This window comes from Triticum dicoccoides, chromosome 3A, assembly GCF_002162155.2.
Source record: "Triticum dicoccoides isolate Atlit2015 ecotype Zavitan chromosome 3A, WEW_v2.0, whole genome shotgun sequence".
Classification (NCBI taxonomy): Eukaryota; Viridiplantae; Streptophyta; class Magnoliopsida; order Poales; family Poaceae; genus Triticum; species Triticum dicoccoides.
Window position 1 is genome coordinate 703,079,123 of NC_041384.1, and position 19,290 is coordinate 703,098,412.

Sequence of the window (19,290 nt, forward strand, 5' to 3'; positions counted from 1 at the left end):
ATTCAGACTTGTGTTTCATCAAGCAAATATTCTCAACATCTACTCGAATCATCTGTGAAGTAAGAACATAACGATATTCACTGCATGCCTCAGCACTCATTGGACTGCACACATCAAAATGTGTTACTTCCAACAAGTTGCTATCTTGTTCCATCTTACTGAAAACGAGGCTTTTCAGTCATCTTGCCCATGTGGTATGATTTGCATATCTCAAGTGATTCAAAATCAAGTGAGTCCAAACGATCCATCTGCATGGAGTTTCTTCATGCGTATACACCAATAGACATGGTTCGCATGTCTCAAACTTTTCAAAAACGAGTGAGTCCAAAGATCCATCAACATGGAGCTTCTTCATGCGTTTTAAACCAATATGACTTACATGGCAGTGCCACCAGTAAGTGGTACTATCATTACTATCTTTTGGCATGAAAATGTGTATCACCACGATCGAGATTCAATAAACCATTTTTAGGTGCAAGACCACTGAAGGTATTATTCACATAATAGAGTAACCATTATTCTCCTTAAATGAATAACCGTATTGCGATAGACATAATCCAATCATGTCTATGCTCAACGCAAACACCAATCTCGGTGGTAGAGGGAGCGTGCGATGCTTGATCATATCAACCTTGGAAACACTTCCAACATATATCGTCAGCTCACCTTTAGCTAGTCTCCGTTTATTCTGTAGCTTTTATTTCGAGTTACTAACACTTAGCAACCGAACCGGTATCCAATACCCTGGTGCTACTAGGAGTACTAGTAAAGTACACATTAACATAATGTATATCCAATATACTTCTATCGACCTTGCCAGCCTTCTCATCTACCAAGTATCTAGGGTAATGCTGCTCCAGTGGTTGTTCCCCTTATTACAGAAGCACTTAGTCTCGGGTTTGGGTTCAACCTTGGGTTTCTTCACTAGAGCAGCAGCTGAATTGCCGTTTCATGAAGTATCCCTTTGTTCCCTTGCCCTTCTTGAAACTAGTGGTTTCACCAACCATCAACAATTGATGCTCCTTCTTGATTTCTACTTTCGCGGTGTCAAACATCATGAATATTTCAAGGATCATCATATCTATCCCTGATATGTTATAGTTAATCACGAAGCTCTAGCAGCTTGGTGGCAATGACTTTGGGGAAACGTCACTATCTCATCTGGAGGATCAACTCCCACTCGATTCAAGTGATTGTTGTGCTCAGACAATCTGAGCACAAGCTCAACGATTGAGCTTTTCTCCCTTAGTTTGCAGGCTAAGAAAATCGTCGGAGGTCTTATACCTCTTGACGTGGGCACGAGCCTGAAATCCCAATTTCAGCCCTCGAAACATCTTATATGTTCCGCGACGTTTCAAAAACGTCTTTGGTGCCTCTACTTAAACCATTTAATTGAACTATCACGTAGTTATCAAAACGTGTATGTCCGATGTTCGCAACATCGACAAACGACGTTGGGGTTCAGCACACTGAGCGGTGCATTAAGGACATAAGCTTTCTACTGATCGCATAATCGCTACTATCAACTTTCAACTATATTTTCTCTAGGAACATATCTAAACAGTGGAACTAAAGCGCGAGCTTACGACATAATTTGCAAAAGGTCTTTTGACTATGTTCAGGATAATTAAGTTCATCTTATGAACTCCCACTTAGATAGACATCCCTCTGGTCATCTAAGTGATCACATGATCCGAGTCAACTAGGCCGTGTCCGATCATCACGTGAGACGGACTAGTCATCATCGGTGAACATCTTCATGTTGATTGTATCTACCATACGACTCATGCTCGACCTTTCGGTCTCCGTGTTCCGAGGCCATGTCTGCACATGCTAGGCTCGTCAAGTTAACCCTAAGTGTTTTCGCTGTGTAAAACTGTCTTACACCCGTTGTATGTGAACGTAAGAATCCATCACACCCGATCATCACGTGGTGCTTAGAAGCGACGAACTGTAGCAACGGTGCACAGTTAGGGGAGAACACTTCTTGAAATTTTGTAAGGGATCATCTTATTTACTACCGTCGTTCTAAGCAAACAAGATGCATAAACATGATAAACATCACATGCAATCAAATAGAGTAGTGACATGATATGGCCAATATCATATAGCTCCTTTGATCTTCATCTTCGGGGCTCCATGATCATCTTGTCACCGGCATGACACCATGATCTCCATCATCATGATCTCCATCATCGTGTCTTCATGAAGTTGTCACGCCAACGACTACTTCTACTTCTATGGCTAACACGTTTAGCAATAAAGTAAAGTAAGTTACATGGCGTTCTTCAATGACACGCAGGTCATACAAAAAATAAAGACAACTCCTATGGCTCCTGCCGGTTGTCATACTCATCGACATGCAAGTCGTGAATCCTATTACAAGAACATGATCAATCTCGTACATCACATATCATTCATCACATTCTTCTTGGCCATATCACATCACATAGCATACCCTGCAAAAACAAGTTAGACGTCCTCTAATTGTTGTTGCATGTTTTACGTGGCTGCTATGGGTTTCTAGCAAGAACGTTTCTTACCTACGCAAGACCACAACGTGATATGCCAATTGCTATTTACCCTTCATAAGGACCCTTTTCATCGAATCCGTTCCGACTAAAGTGGGAGAGACTGGCACCCGCTAGCCACCTTATGCACCAAGTGCATGTCAATCGGTGGAACCTGTCTCACGTAAGAGTACGTGTAAGGTCGGTCCGGGCCGCTTCATCCCACAATACCGTCGAAACAAGATTGGACTAGTAACGGTAAGCATATTGAACAACATCAACACCCGCAACTACTTTGTGTTCTACTCGTGCAAAGAATCTACGCAATAGACCTGGCTCTGATACCACTGTTGGGGAACGTAGCAGAAATTCAAAATTTTCCTACGTGTCACCAAGATCTATCTATGGAGAGACCAGCAACGAGTAGAAAGAGAGTGCATCTACATACCCTTGTAGATCACTAAGTGGAAGCGTTCAAGTGAACGGGGTTGATGGAGTCGTACTCGTCGTGATTCAAATCACCGATGATCAAGTGCCGAACGCACGGCACCTCCGCGTTCAACACACGTACAGCCCGGTGACGTCTCCCACGCCTTGATCCAGCAAGGAGAGAGGGAGAGGTTGAGGAAGACTCCATCCAACAGCAGCACAACGGCGTGATGGTGGTGGAGGAGCGTGGAAATCCAGCAGGGCTTCGCCAAGCACCATGGGAGAGGAGGAGTAGGAAGAGAGGTAGGGCTGTGCCAGAACTTCGTGTATAGCTCCCATGCGCCTCCCCACTATATATAGGGGTGGAGGGGCTGGTTTCTTGCCCTCCAAGTCCATTGGGGCGTTGGCCAAGGTGGGAGGAAAGAAATCTCATTATTTCCTTCCCCACCGATTGTTATCCCCCCTTTTTAGGGATCTTGATCTTATCACTTCGGGATATGATCTTATTCCTTCTAAGGGGGGATCTTGGTGCGCCTTGACCAGGGGTGTGGGGCCTTGCCCCCACTACCCACGTCCATGTGGGTCCCCCCATGCAGGTGGGCCCCACTCCGGAACCTTCTAGAACCTTCCCGGTACAATACCGAAAAATCCTGAACATTTTCCGGTGGCCAAAATAGGACTTCCCATATATAAATCTTTACCTCGGACCATTTTGGAATTCCTCGTGACGTCCGGGATCTCATCCGGGACTCCGAACAACATTCGGTAACCACATACAAACTTCCTTTATAACCCTAGCATCATCGAACCTTAAGTGTGTAGACCCTACGGGTTCGGGAGACATGTAGACATGACCGAGACGTTCTCCGGTCAATAACCAACAGCGGGATCTGGATACCCATGATGGCTCCCACATGTTCCACGATGATCTCATCGGATGAACCACGATGTCAAGGACTTAATCAATCCCGTATTCAATTCCCTTTGTCTATCGGTATGTTACTTGCCCGAGATTCGATCGTCGGTATCCAATACCTTGTTCAATCTCGTTACCGGCAAGTCACTTTACTCGTTCCGTAACACATCATCCCGTGATCAACTCCTTGGTCACATTGTGCATATGATGATGTCCTACCGAGTGGGCCCAGAGATACCTCTCCGTTTACACGGAGTGACAAATCCCAGTCTCGATCCGCATAAAACAATAGATACTTTCAGAGATACCTGTAGTGCACCTTTATAGTCACCCAGTTACGTTGTGACGTTTGATACACCCAAAGCACTCCTACGGTATCCAGGAGTTACACGCTCTCATGGTCGAAGGAAGAGATACTTGACATTGGCAAAGCTCTAGCAAATGAACTACACGATCTTTTGTGCTAGTCTTAGGATTGGGTCTTGTCCATCACATCATTCTCCTAATGATGTGATCCCGTTATCAACGACATCCAATGTCCATAGCCAGGAAACCATGACTATCTGTTGATCACAATGAGCTAGTCAACTAGAGGCTCACTAGGGACATATTGTGGTCTATGTATTCACACGTGTATTACGATTTCCGGATAATACAGTTATAGCATGAATAAAAGACAATTATCATGAACAAGGAAATATAATAATAATACTTTTATTATTGCCTCTAGGGCATATTTCCAACAGCATTTTGTCTTGGGTTCAGATTTTTTAAAAAAGAGGGGGATATGGGAAACAAGAAGAGGGGACCTGCACCTTGGACGTTTGGAGGCGAGAGGATCCACTACTTAGAGGCGACGCCGCCGGCTGCGCGGACCATATTCTCTCGAGGACGAACAGGTTGGCGGTGTTGGGCGTCGTGGGCAGGAGGATTGCAGGCCTGGAACTCCGCCTCGGCGCCTCGGTCGTGCGCGACCTACCAGTATAAATCGGCGGCGGCGGCGGCAGTGTGGCCACCGGAGCTAGGGTAACAGGTCGGGCATCGCGTGAGGACGCCGCGGGGCTGGGGCGTCGTGTGAAATAGATGGGACAATCATTATCCAGATCGTGCGAGGTTATTTTTTTTCTCTATGCGGACTGGGCGTGGCGTGGGAGTTCGTCCGATGGAGTATGGTCAGTCAAAGCTAATTGCTACATGCAATTGTTGCCTCTAATCAGATGTATTTAGTCCGTCGGATCTCATTAAGTGGGATAATCTAGCGGCAGAAATTAGTCTGGGTACAGAAAGCGGGGTGGTTATAGAAAAGAAAATGTTGGAATATTTAATAGTAGTATAGACGAGCGCAACGTGGGTGGATTGATGCATTTTGTCTTGGGTTCAGAAATTTTTTAAAAAGGGGGGATATGGGAAACAAGAAGAGGGGACCTGCACCTTGGACGTTTGGAGGAGAGAGGATCCACTACTTAGAGGCGATGCCGCCGGCTGCGCGGACCATATTCTCTCGAGGACGAACAGATTGGCGGTGTTGGGCGTCGCCGTCGCCGGTGTCGTGGGCAGGAGGATTGCAGGCCTGGAACTCCGCCTCGGCGCCTCGGTCATCCGCGACCTACCAGTATAAATCGGCGGCGGCGGCAGTGTGGCCACCGGAGCTAGGGTAACAGGTCGGGCATCGCGTGAGGACATCGCGGGGCTGGGGCGTCGTGTGAAATAGATGGGACAATCATTATCCAGATCGTGCGAGGCTATTTTTTCTCTATGCGGACTGGGCGTGGCGTGGGAGTTCGTCCGATGGAGTATGGTCAGTCAAAGCTAATTGCTACATGCAATCGTTGCCTCTAATCAGATGTATTTAGTCCATCGGATTTCATTAAGTGGGATAATCTAGCGGCAGAAATTAGTCTGGGTACACAAAGCGGGGTGGTTATAGAAAAGAAAATGTTGGATTATTTAATAGTAGTGTAGACGAGCGCAACGTGGATGGATAGATGCATTTTGTCTTGGGTTCAGAATTTTTTTAAAAAAGGGGGATAGGGGAAACAAGAAGAGGGGACCTGCACCTTGGACGTTTGGAGGCGAGAGGATCCACTACTTAGAGGCGACGCCGCCGGCTGCGCGGACCATATTATCTCGAGGACGAACAGGTTGGCGGTGTTGGGTGTCGCCGTCGCCGGCGTCGTGGGCAGGAGGATTGCAGGCCTGGAACTCCGCCTCGGCGCCTCGGTCGTCCACGACCTACCAGTATAAATCAGCGGCGGAGGCGGCAGTGTGGCCACCGGAGCTAGGGTAACAGGTCGGGCATCACGTGAGGACGCCGCGGGGCTGGGGCGTCGTGTGAAATAGATGGGACAATCATTATCCAGATCGTGCGAGGCTATTTTTTTTCTCTATGCGGACTGGGCGTGGCGTGGGAGTTCGTCCGATGGAGTATGGTCAGTCAAAGTTAATTGCTACATGTAATCGTTGCCTCTAATCAGATGTATTTAGTTCGTTGGATCTCATTAAGTGGGATAATCTAACGGCAGAAATTAGTCTGGATACACAAAGCGGGGTGGTTATAGAAAAGAAAATGTTGGATTATTTAATTGTAGTATAGAAGTATAGATAGGCGGCTCCACACATAAGAGGCAACCTGACTGGTCCGGCCCTTCAAGTTGTACCACCAGGCGAAATGGATAGGAAAAAAGCAAGTCATCCGCCATGCGAGGTTTCGAATTGGCGACCAGTTGCTGGTGATTACCTCATTGCCACTCCTGTTGACTAGCGTTGTTCATTGTAGAGCGACCCGTAACTTAAAAGAACAAACAGTAGCCGTAGAACCGGACTGTTGTATTGTAGCTAACCAGAACCAGATACTGTAGTGAATCAGAATAAGTTATAGTAGAGACAATTTTTAAACAAATTGAGAAACATTTTTTTAAAGAAGTTACATTTTCTAAAGTGTATATTTTGAATAAGTATGAATATTTTTTGAATTTCTTAAGAAACAATTCAAGAACATGAATTTTTTTCAATATGTGAACAAGAATAGAATAACTCAATTTTTTAAGATAAATGTGGATCATTTTTTAAGTTGTGAATAAATTTGGAAACCGTGACCATTTTTGGAATTTGTGAACAAAAAGCTGTAAAAAGGGAGCATTTCATGAAATTCCGAATACAATTTTGAAACCACAAACATTTTTTGAAATTCCTGGACATGTTTTGAATTTGTGGAAAATATGTGAATTCTCGAACAATTTTTGAAATCCTTGAACATTTTTCAAACACGATTTTTTGAACTTATGAACCAATTTTGGAAAACAAGAATAATTTTTTTGAGATTCTTGACCAAGTTTAAAGTTTTGAAAAATAATTAGAAGCAGGATTTTTTTAAATATGAACAAAGTTTGAAATTTTTGAACATTTTAAAAATGTTAAAAATTAAACTGGATGAAAAAAGGGAAAAAGTTAAGAAAGAAGAGAAAAGGGAAGGAAAAACCAAAAGAAGAAACTGAAAAATGAAAAAAAATGTTGGTTTTGGAACCTTTTAGAAGGTTCCGAAAACCAGTCAGGAACCCTGTCACAAGACCGATGATCTCGCACGCTCGGATGGGCCAACCCATTCTAGCGACCAATTGACAATCTACGCGGTCCGGTCATCCATCCCCTATGAAAACATCAAACGCGGCTCGATCAATGGCGACTGAGCATCACCGCGCAATTAACGCCGACGAGCGGACACGCCGTCCATGTAACTCCAACGAGGAGCACGCACGCGAGGGCCTACCGACGCAAAGGAACGAGGGTGGCTTGCTTGCTTCGTGTCGCCTGCTCGTACCCTTTGGCTGTGTACCTAGCGCTAGGGTTTCTTGTGTCTCTCGTCGGCACCGCCAGCAATCTACCTTATCTCCTGTGGTCTTAGAGCCATGGAGGCATGGTGGATCTCGGCCCTTGTCGGCAGGAGGGCTTCATTTTTTTTTATATTTTTTTAAGTTTTGTTAGGGTTTATGTCCTACACAGGAAGGCAAGGCAGCGGTAACTCTGAAAATGGAATGAGGTTCTCCCCGCCTAGCCCCCGTTCCGGTGGTGTTTCTAGCATCGTCGGGGGGCATTTTGAGGTTTGTCTTCGATATTTGTCTTTGATGGATCCGTGTGGATCATGTCTTTTGTCCGTCTGTGTTCGTTTGTCCACATGCTGGATACTTTTGATCTACGTTTCTCTTCATCGACGGCGGCTGTTGTTACGGTGTGCTGGTCCTATGGGATCTTAGCACGATGACTCCCCGACTGTCTAGTACAACAAGGTTTGCCTGACTCCGATGAGGAAGAGGTGAAGGCGGCGGCGTGCCTTCGGCTCACTCCGGTGCTTGCAGTCGTCGCTAGGTGGTCTACAAATCTGGATGTATTTTTTTTACTTTTGATGTTCTTTGCACTACTTTGACCATTGATGAATAGTTTGAAAGCTTAATGGAAAAGAAGAGGAACGAGGGTGATGAGCGCCCTTTGCGGTGAGTGCGTGCGTGCGTCCTCTCTCTCCCTCGCTCCTAAGTCTTGACCGGTGGCGTCACATCACGCACCTTTCCGTCGCATGACACAAAGGAAGGGAGGGAGAGAAAAGAGGCGCCGAAGACGACGCGCACGTCGTTTTCTTCTCCGCCAACCAGAAAAGATTCAGCACTGGCAGCAGTCGTACTACTACGTGGGCGGTGACCACCGAGCGATGCGGGCCAAGAGGAAATCTTGGCACGGCCTGGCTGGAAAGGAGTGAGGCGTACGTGGCCGTCGGTTCGGCTCGGTTGGGTTGGAGGACGCACGAAGCGGACGAGACCTCAACCACCGCACACCGCGAGGAGAAGAGCCGGCGACTTTGGGAGTAGCTTGGAAGGAAACCAACCAACCAACCTGACCAAGGCAAACATATATAAAATGGGATGAAGAATTATATCATGAGCCGCCCTTTCGGTTGAGATAGTAATAGTAGTAGTAGTATATGATTAGTGTGCACAGTCTACGATTAAAAGAATCGGATCAGGAGCTTCTTTGGTTGATCACCGGCAGGAATGTTGCAGTCAGTCATATTAATTGTTCAAGGCAGCCAACTCGCTATCTAGTTCTAGTGGTACTCCTGACTACCTTGGCTATCCAAGCTTTGCTTTCCACAATAATTGATGGGAATCAGGCCAGCGCTTTGGTGTGTAGATACGTGCGCGAAACTGCTTTGCATACGATGATTTTCTTGTCCGAGCGGTACGACCAGAAATCTAGCATCCAATTTTTAGGCATGGCAAATTGAACATTTTTATGGCAATTTGTGTTGGTGTGACGATGACAAATTTACTTGACGAACACAACAATGTTCTACCCAAAAAAAAAGAACTTAGATTGATTTACCATACTCGCCAATGAAACTTGTCACCCTCGGCAAACATAATTTGTCATGAAAGACGTTCAATGCCATGCCTAAAATTCTGAGGTTCACTATGTGTGAGTTTACTCTGTACACTACACTGTATACATGCATATATACATTATAATACATATATGTCCGTGTATGCACAACGGAGCATGCAGTACATACGGTATGGCCCCTATTCTAGTTTACTTTCAAATCACATGGATATCTTAGACTATCATCATACAAATCAGAAAGGCATCGTATCGATCCACCAAATCGTCAGCCTTTGCGGAAAGATTGGCTTCACAAATCAGCCAACTTTGGTGTACCCATGATGACTCTGATCATGTGAGTCATCTGCATCATTGCATTAGAAAACATTTCTCCACGGATCATCCTCTCTAGCTTCCACCGCCTCGCTAAACAAAAATGAATGAAAAGGGGGCAACCAAGCTACCGTCTACCTACGTGCTACTGTTTGGCTAACCAACAGAACAAGCATGCAAAGCCATTTCTTTTCCCTAAAGTGCTTTGCACCATATATATGTGTATACAAACTTTGCGAACATGCATGGAAACATATGGTACTCCACTAACCAAACCGGAGGAAAAATAAAAGGCTGAAATGCCGCTGCTTCTTTTTTGCAACCACCGCCATTAGCACCAGTACTGCACTAGCTAGATGGTACTGTTCCGTAGCAAGCGTTCAGCTACCCTTGCGCCCTTGTCAGAGCATCTCGAATAGATGGTTCAAATTTTGACGGTCCAAAACTGAAGATGTAAAATTTAGACCGCCAGAAAGTACGTTTTGGAGCTCCAAAAAAGACTAACTCCAACCGATGGTCCAAATTCAGGGTCCAAGAGAGCAACTCCAATAGATGGTCCAAATTCATGGTCCAAAACCGGCCAGCAGTCGCGCGGCTGCTGTTCAGCCGCTGTCCAGCCCCTGTACAGCCGCACATATTGCATAAAACATGTTTTAAAACAACATAAAAAAATCATGTCCACAATATTGAATTATTACATAGTTCTTCAGATCCAGGAGGTGAAATGCAACAAAAATACAACATAGTTTTACACAATACAACATAGTTTTGAACAAACAAATAATGAATCTATGCGGATCTTTCGCCATGCCATTTCCAATGCTCTTCCATCAAATCTTTCTGTAGTTGGTCATGCACATCGGTGTCTCTAATCTCGTTGTACACCTTCATGAAACGTCTGATGCCCTCCTCTCTTTGCGCATTTGGTTAACACGAATGTCCATCAACTGATAGAAGTTGTAATCTAAATTTTTTCCACGGTCGTTCTCAATGATCATGTTATGCACGATCACGCAAGCGGTCATGATATACCAAAGGATCTTTTGATCCCAAAATCTAGATGGTCCTCGCACAATAACAAATTGGGATTGCAAAATCCCAAATGCCCTCTCAACATCTTTTCTAGCCACCGCTTGTGCATTATGAAAGACAAGTACTTTCTTACCTTCAGGTTTTGCAACCGGCTTGACGAATGTACTCCACCTCGGGTAGATCCAATCTGCAAGATAGTACCCATAGTTGTAGGTGCGGCCATTTGCTTCGACGGTCACCGGTGGTGCTTCTCCATTTGCTAAGTTGGCAAAGAGAGGTGACCAGTCGAGCACGTTGATGTCGTTGCAAGAACCGGGAAACCAAAATATGCATGCCAAATCCATGTTTGGAGGCCGGCCAAAAGGAGCTCGGCGGGCGGCGAAGAATAGTTCGGCAGCCGGGCGGAGGGCTTGGTGTGGCGGTCGTGCGGCCGGCGCAACTGCCGTGGACAGGCTCACGGCCGACGGGGAGGAGATTGGCGGCAGCCTAAGACCCGACGGAGGCCTACCGCGGCAGCCGGACCGCCGGAGGCGCCGAATCCCGCGCTGGCGGCCTCCCGATTCGGCGGCGTCCGGGCGGCTGCGAGCCAGCTACCGACGAGGGAGGCGACAGGGGCGACGGCGGCGGAGGGCGGCGACGGGGTTGTGGGGCGGTGGCTGCGCCGACTGCAAGGTTTTGGGCGGTCGCAACGGCGGATTCCGGCCGGCTGGTCTTCGGGCGGGCGGACGGGCGCGGACGGGAAATGAAAGGAAGTGGCGGTTGGGCGTTCGCGGGCGGCGGCTGGTTTGGACCAGATGCACCTCGTGATGTAAATTTGCACCGCGAGGTGTTGTATTTTACATCACGAGGAGGCGTCCAATTTTTTTGCATATGGACTGTCTGTTGGAGCAGCGTTTTTTGCGCCGGACGGTCTAAAAGTTAGATACTTTTACATTTGGACCATCTATTGTAGATGCTCTCACAATGTTGTTGCAACATATTGCTACTACAGTAATTGACATGGTGTCATTGTGATGAAGACATGACGTGGCGAACTATGCATCCACGTGGAGACCTTGGTGGCTTGGTGGCAGGCAGCAGGAGCTACTATCTCTTTAACCATGCACGGATGCACCTCCCAACCAATGCAGAGGTTCCAGATGGCAGTATCGCATTGGACATGCCGCGTGCTTGGACCGTCCATCGACAACGATAGAGTAACGGTAGGCAGCAGCAGCACAGCGTCTGAATCGGGTGACCCACAGTGAACTGATAAGTTCAAATTTATATTCTAAACAAAAAAACAGTGACCTGATGATCCAGCATGTGCCGTGGCAGAGAGGGGCTTTTTGCGCTATCCACGTCACCGCCGACATGGCCGTGCAAGCTGCGGGCCCGCCTGACACTCTCCACCTGACAGATCCACCACAATGTTTCATGCCTGCATTTCAGTCCAAAGAACCCAAAGGATCTCGTATTTGCAAGTACGCGCATATGCTAGAATTGCAACTCGAAATTCCAAGCTTGTGTGCGTAAACCGTTGTGCCGAGTTCCCAAGTTCATGTTCATTTTACACGCAAAAAAAAGGGAGTTCATGTTCATTTGCATCACAAGAAAGGTGTAGAGAGAACGTATGTACTAGAAATATTACACTTACTGGCCTATTCATCCATTTAATTTGAAGGAATAGAGCATAAGATAAACATATAGTAATTATTTTGGTATTAGTGCATCAACAATATGAAAATTATGCGATTAACATGGAACGGATTTTTCTAACAAATCTAGATTATTGCAATTCTTATAAATTTTATTTTCGATGAAAGAAGCATGTAGCCCCCAAAAATTGATAAAGACAAAGTACCATCCCCCGCAGCATAAACATTACCCTTATCTCAAGATTCGAACTGCTGATGGATGCAGTAGGAAGAAGATTTGGGCACCCTCAAAGATTTATTTTAATTTCTATAGGGATGTTTTTATCATCCCTCACAGAACCAAAGTGTGGTTTTGATTGTAACTCCTATTTAACTATTACACAACTCACATATTGAAAAAAATTATATGTCAATGCATGCATGAGGAAAAAGACTTTGTCACCGTCAAATAATTTAATTTGATTTCATAATTTCTATCAAGATGAATTTAAAAGCCTCTGCTACTTAATACTCTCTCCGCACAGAAAAGAACGTCGCAGGGGTTATTTTGTAAATCCGTCCTCAGCATTTTCCCGACTGAACCCGAAGTCCTCTCTTCCTCATTCCTCGTCTCCAACGGGCGCCACCTTGCTCCCCCTCTGCGACATCCCTTCCCGCACCATGTTGCCTGCTCCCCCTCCCAACCCCCCGCTGCCCCACCCCACCGCTGCCGCCTTGCTTTCCCCACGCCACGTTGTCATTGCCTCGTCCCCCACCGTCGCACTGCCGCGCTGAAGCTTGGATATTTTTTGCCGATCTTGTCATTGACGACGAGTTGCAGTGGTGCTTATCCAGAACCGGAGCAGTTGGAGTGTACGTTGTCGGGGCACGGCAACGAGGCGCCCTGGGCAGGGGACTAGAGCTCCCACAAGCAGTCGGGTTGGCTGGATTCCGTCGCCGGGGAGGCCTTCTTCCTGCCGCTCTACGAGATCTTCCTCACCTACGGTGGTGTCTTCCGCCTCAGCTTCGGGACCAAGATGAGCGAGCCATCCAACGAATTACCCCCCCAAAAAACAAAGTTTGTTGTCGTTTGAACCATGTATTGTTGCTAATTAATGGTCTGTACATTTCTTCTTCTTCATCATCATCATGTTCTTCTTCCTCCTCCTCCAGTATTACCTCATCGTCTCTAATCCGGATTTAGCTAAGCATATCCTAAGGGACAACTGCAAGGCTTGTTCCAAAGTTTGGTTCCTAAATTGGTTTTAGTGATCTAATCATTTCCAAATAGTAAATAAATGTTTCAAAAGCATTCAAAAATGAGTAGCAGCTATTTGATTCGGTCCTAGTTTGATCATGGTGGGTGCAGGGTATCCTTGCGGAAATACCGAATTTTGTGATGGGCACAGGTCTTTTCCCAGCTGATGGGGACGTCTGGTGTGTTCGACGGTGTGCTATTGTACCAGCATAGCAGCATTACATCATAAGGTTCTAGCTTCCTACCCACATCAAAATTTTGTGTGTATCGCTTTCTTTCCAGTGTGGTTTTACTCACTTGAATAATGTGTTCGGCAATACACTCCGGCTGCTTCGGTTCTTGACAAGCAACACCGCAACTTGTCGTCGGACTTCAAGTTTTTGTGTGTATTTTCTCTTACCGCCAGTTAAAAGTAAATATCATGAAGATTAGGTGTGATCTAAACTACTCCGGTTAAAATGATAGCAAGTATTGACTGAAAATGAGAAGATTAGGAGTATGTACCATAACCAAAACTTAAAATGAGAGCAAGTATTGACTTAAAAATGGAAAGATTAGCAATATTATGTGTGATGCACTGAGAAGAGTTTCTTATGGAATCTATCATGAAGTCTACCCATGATTCAAGTCTGAACACATTAGTGAGTTCATTTGCATCTGATCTGCTCTGCTTCCCTGCTTATCAAACAATGAGTGCCCTGCCTGCTTTATTGCTAAACACATTAGTGAGTTGGATATCACATTGGAGTAGAAAGAAATAAATAAATGTATGGCATCATGAACACATTAGTGATCCAGTGTTAGTTACGAAGAAAGAATTTCAGTGGATTCCAATGTTTACCTTGGAGTAGCAAAGATAAATATGCATTGGGGGTAGCGATAGCTTGTTAGAGTAAGCATGACTAGCATGGAAGATTTGTCTTTATGCTATACTACTTTCCTAATGCCCCGTTTTTAGAACTAGCAATGGAGTAGTAGGTGAGCTAGTGCTCTTCATCTAATTGTTCAGAAAAAGTTCAAAATGCTCAAAAAAGTTTAGGAAAAGTTCAAAAATCCACATAAACATCACATTCAAATGCATCTTGTTTCATGTCTTAAAACTAGTGATGATTATAAATAGAACTTGAGGTCATCTTAATATAAATAGAAATTGAACCATTTCACCGTGGCTTCATATTCAGGCGAACCATTTCACCAGGGCTTCAGGTTCAGGTGAACCATTCCACCGTGGCTTCAGGTTCAGGTGAACCATTTCACTGTGGCTTCAGCTTCTTTTTTATATATGTTTCTGTATATGAAGAGCATAAAATTTGTGTACATAAGCATCTCTGTTCTCTACAAGTAGATCTTACAAGTAAATAATAACCATATGTAGTATGTGCACATAAGAATTAGAAAAGCATTATGTGCTCAGAAAAATTTGTATGTATGTGTGAACAGAAACAAGAAATGAGTTTATTCACTATAACTACGCAACTAAAACAACACTCATCTTGTTCAAGCTCGTAGGGCACTTTGCGCTCTGCCGGCATACTGAGTTGTCCACTCATAAACCAAACCTTTTTGTATTGAGCGAAATATGCAACATTCACATGAGAACATAATAAAGCTTAATTTGGTTTCTATTCAATGTTATCTATTATAGCATCAAATAAGTTAACATTAACATTTAGTTCAATTTCTTATATGTTTGAAGGTATAGTATCATTCACTCATTTGCTTGTTTTTCATATTCTTCTATGCTCATGTAAATAGCTCTCCGCACACATTGGTATCATGTAACAGAAAATTATTCATCTTATATCTTTGAGGGAAAATTCATTCTTTATTAAAAGCAGTAACCTTCTCTTATTAAAGAAAATATTTCCACTGAATCAAGGTGATGTTCCTTGGAAATTCAGGATGCAACACCCATGTTTGAACTAACCATGCAACATAGTGGTATGGCATATTTTCATTGTGAAGAGCATAACTCTAATTATCTAACATTAATAACATTGGAATATTGCTTGTTTTTGTCAATAACAAATTGTTGACAACACAATGGATATTGATTTTTCTGTCAGTAACAAATTATTGATAACATAGTGAAATATCACTTGTTTTTGTTAGTGGAATATTGACAACACAGTTGAATATTACTTGTTTTTTCTGTAACAACACAGTGGTATGTAAACAATTTATTTAGGGATAAATATTGCTTGTTTTTTCAGTAACAATGGTGTGGAAATAATTTATGTAGAGACAAATATTGTTTATTTTTGTCAATAATTAAGACTAGAATTAATTTGTCACTAACAAATTGATTGTTTCCAAAATTGATAACACATGTGTGTATTTCTAGATTGATTGTTTCCAAAATAACATTATAGTATATTTCTACTCCTCTATGACGTTTGGGGAAGGCCGGAGGAGGAAACAACTGGGAAGACAACTAAATTTAAAAACATTACACTAAGAGCAAAGTGGTAAGAAACATGGTTGATAGTAAAACAATTTATACTGATTTTTTTATAGCTCCATATGAGTTTAGTCAACTTAAGTACACAATCTTTGTATTCTTCTAACGTATCAAAAACATTAAGGACATAACTACTAACAAAGTTGTCTATTGCACGATTCAAAAAAACATTATTACAAATACACATTATAAGTACAACAATTTTCATGAAAATATTCTATTTTTAGTTTGAGATGTTTCTTGAAATGAGTTTTTTTGCAGGATGTTTCTTGAAAATGAGTTATATCTAAACACATGCAAGCTTAAATTACAAAAAAATCACATCCTTGTACAATAATTTGTGCCACTTAGATATACGACGTGGTGGTTATATGTGTTATTATTTAAAATTTAAGTATTTGTAAGTATCTTCATATGTCTACTTAATATCCCAATAGAGCTTTCTAGCTACATGAAGATTACCTAGCTTAGTTTGAAGTATTAGGAATTATAGCGTATGTCCTGTCAATGAGTGTCTTCTCCAATGTGCATTTATTCTTATTGGTTGCAAGCATATGTTGTCAGGAGGTCGACTATGTTTATAAGGGAGACGAAGTTTCCATATGCCTTTTTGGCGACAACATTCTATTCCGTGTGTTAATAGTTCAATGGTTTAATTCCTCATGTCTCCGCCAACTTGGGTGGTTCTCCTTCGATGGGAATTCAACAATATGTGTCTTTGAGAAGGTTGATCATTCCTCGTTCTTCATTTTATTTTGTAAAAGAAGAATAACTTCGTATGCATCGAAATATATGTTCCTCCAATTTGATCTGTTATATTAATGACATGATGTCATACAATTCCATGCTGGTTTTTTAGCAAACAGTGAGAGGTCACTTAAAGCTCATGCGTTGGTTGGCATCACATCGAACTTCTTCAAAAGGAACATAGATCTACAATTTCTAGAGCAGTGGTAACTTGATGAGGGAAATTAAGGAGTGCGTCGTGCAAAATTTCAAAATGGATTTTGTGTATAGATGTTCTTCAAGATGGCAACGGAGACGGGTTTTGCTTGCCCATCCCCGTCCCCTGTGACAAAAATTGAAGCATGTCCCGTCCCCATCATCATACATGGGAAACAGTTTTTTGACCATCCCCGTCCTCGTCGGGTTTTCTATACCCATGGGGAACCTGTCCCGGCAAGCGATAAGCAAAAACATCAGCAACATTTCAGCAAAACAACATTTTTTGGGTTTTCTTGGGGCTAGGCCTAGTGTTTAGATGTTGTAGTGTGGCAGACTAGCGACTGAAAGTGGAATTTTCGAGAGATAGTGGCGGGATGATAGGATTTTGGCCAACCTAGGTCTATTATGAGGCCCATGTGTCATACGTTTCACATGTTTGGCAGATTTCAGGTGCGGGTAGTACTGGAACGGGTTTGCACCCATGAAACCAGCCGGGTTCTCAAATTTACCAAGCAACAACCCCATGGGGATATACACTGGCCCATCCCCGTCCCCTATTAGGGTAAAAACCCGCGGGGATGTGAGTTTCGAGGCTCCATTGCCTTCTTGAGATGATCTTGACATCTGCATCTTTCTATCCCTTGATATTGGCACTTCTTGATGCTTCTTTTGACCATGATGAGCTCAGGGGCACTGTCTGGCGGTCCTTAGGGATGACAGAGGAATTTTCATTGCAAGGGGAATGGAAAGATAGACTGGTGCGCAGATATCCTGGCGGCGGAAGCCTTGGCGCCCCGATATGGTTTGTCCCTTGCGCAGAGGTTGGGCTGCAATCGCCTCGTTATTAATTCCGACAATATGGAGGTCATTGATACCATGAACCGCGGAGGATGTTCTGCGGATGCAGTGGCGATGATTTTCGACAATTGTTATCATCTTGCTTGTGATTTTCCTATTTGCAGGTTGGGTTGCTCTGGTGCCTATCTCTCCATCTACAACCCGGCCACACGCCAGCATGCCTCCTCCGAGCCACTGCCAGACTTCAAAATCTCGGGGATGTACCCGCACCGCCCTATTGGTGAGTACATGTTGTGATTGTTCACTACCTGGATCGTTCATGTGCGGTCTCAACTAATCCCTTGGTAGGGCCACAATGTCATGATTACATGTATAATTTAAAATGCAGAAAAACCTTATGTTTTGAGGGCATGTACAATGATAGCATATGGATACAAATGCTTCATAACCAAAAATAATTTGAGGCATATGTGTTGATTTTTTTCTCCCCAATGCAAGCTACTACTAGTGGCCTCATAAAAAAATAAAAAGTTACTCTCACTACATTTGCATCCCTCCTCTTTACTTCAACTTTTTCCAACTTTATGCACCGGACCACACTTTTCTCTCTAAGCAGCCGCCTCCTGGAGAGGATCCTGCTTCCCCATCCAAACCTATTTTTTCTGTCATCCGATCCTACATGACATGTGAGGCATCACCCTGGGGCTATGCATTGGCCATGCCCTGAATGAAGTGCAAATCCATGTTGCCTATGTTGGTTAGCGAGATGCTGGTCTTCTTTGATTCGAATAAATATCCATGGATTTGTAGAGGACTCTAATTCTTGAGACCTACGTAGGTCGTTTGACTCACAAGTTTAGAATCCTTATGATTTTTTCTTAAATATTTAACATATTTTCCAAACGGCAATTAGAGGAACTGTTCCACCCTCATGTGAGTTTTTCAGTCGCAGCTACATCGATTGTTTGATTTCAAAGAAAAAATTCCACTGGCCCAAACCGCTGTAGAAACGATTTTTCAAGATGGTCACTATGATTTCCTAATTCGCTATTTTTTGTGTGTGTGCGTGTGCGCGCGCGTGCGTGTGTGTGTGTGTTGATTTCATAGGCAAGACTTCTTTGACCCACCAGATTCTAAAAGCATGGCAACAGAGGCAACGATATCGGAATGACATGCTCATTTGAATCATGCAAGATTTCGATTTGTTTGAGTGGATCACAAAAGAGAAACAAAAGATTCCTTTCGAGAGGTTTTGGGTGGTCGTCCTATGAAATATTAGTACAAACAAAATCAGCGACAATTAATATGTACGAGAGGTAGTGGTGTTTTTCGTGTTGCTCTGTTTTTTTGAATCTTAGGGAGTGAAAGGAGTACGTAGATTATAGCCTTTTCTTGGGGGCCAATGTGTAAAAAGAAGCAATCATGCGCAGCCCCCACACCCACAAAAGGTGGCCCCATCCCACCGGGCTCCCCCTGGAAAACCTCGCCCCTCTGCTGCTCCGCGTCCCCAGAGAGGGAGAGAGAGTCGCAACCGCCCCCTCGTCAAACCCGCCGACGAAGGGGGAGGACGGCGACGAAGTGCCCGTCGCCTTCAAATCCCCCTCCCCTCGTCTTCTCCCCCCTCC